The sequence below is a fragment of the Electrona antarctica genome (assembly GCF_951216825.1).
Source record: "Electrona antarctica genome assembly, chromosome: 21".
In the NCBI taxonomy this organism is placed as follows: Eukaryota; Metazoa; Chordata; class Actinopteri; order Myctophiformes; family Myctophidae; genus Electrona; species Electrona antarctica.
The window spans coordinates 22,304,730-22,310,735 of record NC_136802.1 but is presented as its reverse complement, the minus strand read 5'-3'; positions in this window follow the sequence as shown (position 1 = coordinate 22,310,735).

Genomic DNA, 6,006 nt, shown 5'->3' with positions numbered 1-6,006 from the left:
TCTGAATCCCCCACCCACCCCTTTTCCCCCTCACTGTATATGTTTTTTCCCCCTTTTTACCTCCTCTATGATGATTTCCTGTTTTTGGCTATAAATGTATATATTTGTACGTCTCTAAATGTTATGATGAATTGAACATGGTGGACCCTATTGTAAACAAGTGTAATGCTTTATGGTGTCGTCCACAGTTTTGTATTGAGTTGTGCTTGAAATGTACTGCAATTCTCCAATCTGTTAATAAATACTTCAATCAATCAATTAATCAAACCACACACCACCCCCATATCATGTAGGCCCTATACATGGCAGGACTTTCTGAGTAGAAATACCTGAGACGAAAACCTATTTTCTGTTTCATAACCATTACTGATGCTGATAACAGATACAGGTGTTTTCAGTTTTGGTATGAAAGCACACATTTTATATTTTAACCACATATCCTACCATAATAAAACCACATGCCTGAATCAGCTGATTCAGATATCGCTTTTATAGTTAAAGTTTTCACTGGAAGATCAAAACCTCCAAGATTTATTCCAAATTGGGAAGATGAGTTTATTCTGGAATGAAGTTGGACAGGAGCTCTGTACACAATTAACTCCTATTCATCATGTGCTCGTTTTGGGTTCATTCAGTTCAAGTTGGTGCATATAAGAGATCATTTCAGTAAATGTATAATTAATTCTTATATGTTTTCCCAGTCAGAGCGATATCCAATAGTCAGATATTATAGGTGACTGTTAATTCCCCATAATGACCACACGAGGACAGAAGAGGACAAGTGATAGATTTGTTGTGACGCACACATTTCCTCAGAACTATATGGTTCAATTCCCACGATGCTAACATCAATAATGAAAACAGTAAAGATGTTACACAGCAGGATCCATGGCCTCTGACCTCTAGCCCAGTGGTTCCGCAACATTTTTCATGTCAAGGACCCCCAATTCCCAAATTGACACCAATTAGCCTGCGGACCCCATTTGAAAAGATATGCCAGGGACCCACATCATTTCAAGGACCCCCCCAGTTTAACATGCATTAGTCTAAGGACCCCCATTTAATGGTATTTCTATCTCTGGGACCCCGATTTATATTGTAAAAAGAATGTTAATTTATGGTTACAGAACCAAAAGGGTCCATTTGGTTCCAAACTATCATTTAGTTGGGGACCCCCTGGCACTCCCTCAAGGACCCCTGGGGGTCCCCGGACCGCACTTTGGGAACCAATGCCCTAGGAGGCTGAAGACCCCTGATGTTGTTGCTATAAATGAGATGAATAAATCAAAGGTGCTGTAATAATTTGTTTCGTTAAAATGTATGATGAATAGTGCTATAAATTCTTACAGTATAGTCATTGCTATAGAGCAGTGGTTTTCAAATGTTTTGAAGGGCCCCCGGTTTTAGTATGCATTACGCCACGGACGGACCCCGCAATAACACTAGAGTACAAATGGAACCACTAATAAGGGTTTGTACACTCTCAGAGAGTTACAATAAGGGTCCATTTGGTTCCCAGCTATCAACCACAAATCATTTAGCTGGCCGTGTGTATATATAGCATTTGGACTCATGCACCCCTGAGGGGGTCTCCGGAACCCACTTTGAGAAGCATTGCTTATAGTGTTTGTTCAGTAACATGAGTGTCTCACTGTCTCTGTCTCTCCAGCTCTTTTAGTATAACAGAAAATACATTTTGGGATTTTGTTTTTACAGAGAGAGAGAAAGAGAGAGAGAGAGAGAGTACTGTAGTTATTGCTATAATTGCAGGGTTAACAAGGAGGGTCTGTCCTTAAATCATTAACACCAGCTGTCACACACGCACGCACGCACGCACGCACGCATAACACACGCGGACATATGCGCCTATAAACTGAGGAATCTATTCAAACTACCAATCATCCCTCTGCCCCTATTCTCCCTCTCTCTCTCTCCCTCTCTCTCTTGTGTGTGTGTTATTAGAGTGTGCATGGAGTGTGTTGCAGCAGAACTTCTAAAAGCAGGTGTTACAACACCATCTGCTCCTCCCACCTCTCTGTGGATGCTTTGATAGACTTAACAGATGAAACCTCGCTGTGGATGCTTTGATAGACTTAACAGATGAAGAGACATTGGACTTGATCTGGACACAAAGCAACATAGCAGTAGCTCCACCTCACCCGTTTTCAACCTGGTCTTCAGAATGTAATGCTCATAAGATGCCACCATTTCGGTCCACTCATTCTGTGTCTCAGAGGAGGGCTGCGGACAGTTCAGAAACCTGTCTACTCTGTGTCTCAGAGGAGGGCTGTGGAGAGTTCAGAAACCTGTCTACTCACTCTGTGTCTCAGAGGAGGGCTGTGGACAGTTCAGAAACCTGTCTACTCACTCTGTGTCTGAGAGGAGGGCTGCGGACAGTTCAGAAACCTGTATACTCACTCTGTGTCTCAGAGGAGGGCTGTGGACAGTTCAGAAACCTGTCTACTCACTCTGTGTCTGAGAGGAGGGCTGTGGACCGTTCAGAAACCTGTCTACTCACTCTGTGTCTGAGAGGAGGGCTGTGGACAGTTCAGAAACCTGTCTACTCACTCTGTGTCTGAGAGGAGGGCTGTGGACAGTTCAGAAACCTGTCTACTCACTCTGCGTCTGAGAGGAGGACTGTGGACCGTTCAGAAACCTGTCTACTCACTCTGTGTCTGAGAGGAGGGCTGTGGTCAGTTCAGAAACCTGTCTACTCACTGTGTCTGAGAGGAGGGCTGTGGTCAGTTCAGAAACCTGTCTACTCACTGTGTCTGAGAGGAGGGCTGTGGACCGTTCAGAAACCTGTCTACTCACTCTGTGTCTCATTGGTGGGCTGTGGACAGTTCAGAAAATGTCTACCAGTGCCGTCATCAATGTGGATTCCAGTCTAATAAATTCGTTTGAAAATGTTAGTTAATTACTTTGTAGATTTGGATTATTATTACAAAACATATACCCACTTCAGCCCCATATACAGCGCACACACACACACACACACACACACACACACACACACACACACACACACACACACACACACACACACACACACACACACACACACACACACACACACACACACACACACACACACACACACACACACACACACACACACGTCCCGACTTTTATACAGTTTCTATATTGCAGTATAAAAAAATCCACCACTGCATTTAGATCCTGTGTCTGGTTTGTTGCTTGTGAGAGGACCACATTAAAAATACTGCAAGCCTAAAAACTTTGTTTTTATCCTCAATCTGCTGTATTAAACCTTTTTAATTGCATTTCAAATCGCTTTTCAAATAAACTAAACTAAACTCTCTCTCTCTCTCTCCGTATAAGCACACCTAGGATTCCATGCGCGGACAAAAGAAGCTGTCTCCTGGGGTCTCTTCCGGCTTTTTAGACAGCTGGTGGATGGAAATGAAGCTCCACCCACACGGCAGATTCCCGGAAAAGCTTGCCCCAGCGGCATTCTGCCGCGTGGGTGGAGCTTCATTTCCATCCACCAGATGGAAATGAAGAGACCACGGCAGACAGCTTCTTTTGGCCGCGCATGGAAGTTCAGGTGTGCCCATGGGCTGTCTCTCTCTCTCTCTCTTTCTCTCGCCCGCCCCAGGCGGTGTCTGACTCGGTGTCAGGGGTCAGAGGTTAGGTATGGGGGCGGAGCTTGTACACCTGCACCCGGCTCACCTCCTCTTCCTGTCTGTCACTTTGTGTTGATCTCCTGTCTGACAAACAGCGAGCGGCAGACGCGTGCGCGTGTGTGTCATCAAACACTCCCATTGTTCACCACGGCTGTAGACACACCGGAGGCGTCCGTCAGTTGGACAGTGGTGGAAAAAGTACTCACGTTCTCTACTTAAAGGTTAAATGACATTCATTCACATTTATTTTTCTTTTTTGTTTTTCTTTTAGGTTTTATGACCTCAAGTACACCCAAAAAACCTGAACTTTGAACATTCAGTGGATTTTCTGTGGTCTATAGGATTTTCTCTGTGTCTGTGAAGCCTTTTGCAATGAAAACAGGCAAAACAGTTAAAACAGTGACTGGCAAATTCCTATGTCATATATGGGATTTGTGGAGTCTTACCACAGGCAAATCAGAGCACTTGTTTGAGCCAGAAAACCCCAGACCACAGAAAATCTACTGAATGTTAAAAGTTCAGGGTTTTTGGGTGCAATTGAGCTCAGAAAACCTCATAAAATTAAGAAACATTACACAAACTTTTTTAAATGTCACAATCCCTTTAAGTAAAAGTATCGCTACTGCACTGTAGAAATACAAGTGAACGTTTGGGATTCAAAATGTACTTGATTAAAAGTACAAAGGTATTGGCATCAAAGTGTACTTAAAGTACCAAAAGTAAAAGTACTCATTATGCAGAATGTCCCATTTCAAAAGTTTTCAAATGTATAAAAAAATCTTTTGAAAATAGCAGATCTACAAGCTCACAACCCATTTTTAGCCAACTCGCTAGCATAATGGTCTAATCATTAGACTATATATGGATCCACACCTCCTGGGTTTGAATCCCGCTGCCTCCATTATTTTTCCAAGTTTCCAACGACCGCGGACTAGTTTTATTTTGCAGATTAAGTATAGTTTTAGACTACGACGGAGGGGCGCCGTCTCTAGTGAACTTGAGCCATGAGAGACACCACACATCATGCGGCATGGCTGTGCATTTCCTAAAGGTTGACAGACAGACAATAACGCCTTACGGCCGGGCTCCACCGGGCGCGTCAGCGTCGCGTCTCCGTCACCGTCAGGGAATGTTCCCTTTTTAATCAATGAAGGGTGGCTCCACTGCCCGCGTTGACGGAGACGCGACGCGTGCATTAAAATTGAACCGGTGCGTTTTTTGACGCGACGCAGACGCAACGCAACGCGTCCGGTGGAGCCCTGGCGTAATGGGTGTTTTTGCAAAGACCAAATATCCGCAATCCAACTATGATCCTTTTGTTTGGGTCCATATTCTTCCAGAAATAAGACCCTACAGTATGACATCTGCAGGCACATACAGGCCTGAACTCCCATTTCATTGTTCATATCGTCGCTGTTGGGCAGAAACCGGAACTAAATGCTTTCAACGTGTCTCGGTGGATGGGGTGCATCACACTCTTCACTATTGAACATTTAAAATCATTTTTGTATATTTCAAACCAACATATGAGGCTCTGTGTAACAATTTAATAAAGTTTGATAGCAATAGTGTGCAGCAACAACAGAAGGTAATCTCTTTTTATTTTTTTCATTTCTTTATTGACACGCCTTTAAGAACAGAGCTCCAGCATTAGGCCACAGACCTGTGTTTTAATTAATTAACCCTGAGAGAGTGTACAAATAGAACCAAATGGACCCGTCACTATCAATCATTTAACACCCCGAACGCCCAGGGGTATTTATTTAGGACCATTACATCAGGGTGCCCAGCGATTTGCAGCTACGGAGCACATTTCAAGGTGCACCATCTTGGATGTAGCTGAAGTAGCTAGATGTAGCCAAAACACCCCAGAGGCGATCGACAACAACGGGATGTATGATTACTTCTGAAGCGACTAGCGACGGGACCGCGATGGGCCGTCAAAAACATAATCTTTGGTTAGAATTGGACGGATTGATTTAGATCAAGAGTTATTCACGTTTTAAGATTTTCGATCTCATCCACTAAAATGGAGGGGGGCCACTTTGGATGACGTCCCAACCGGAAATTACATCGAATGTTGCCCAACAGGCGCTCCCAGCCTGTGGAGCGGTGCGCTCGGTTATGATATCATGAATGTTCCGTCCTGTGATTAATCTCCGTCCTGAGCGCTGAGCATAACTATTTGATAGGATGGAGACCTCCGTTTATGCCGCTCTCGGTGGACCACCTGGAACCCCCTCAAGGACCCCAGGTTGACAGTCAGCGTGTGACATTGGTTGTCCTGTGTTTGTGTAATTGGTAACCAATTATAACTCACTGATCATAATTTGTTGTGAGCTTGTAGATCTGCTGCACA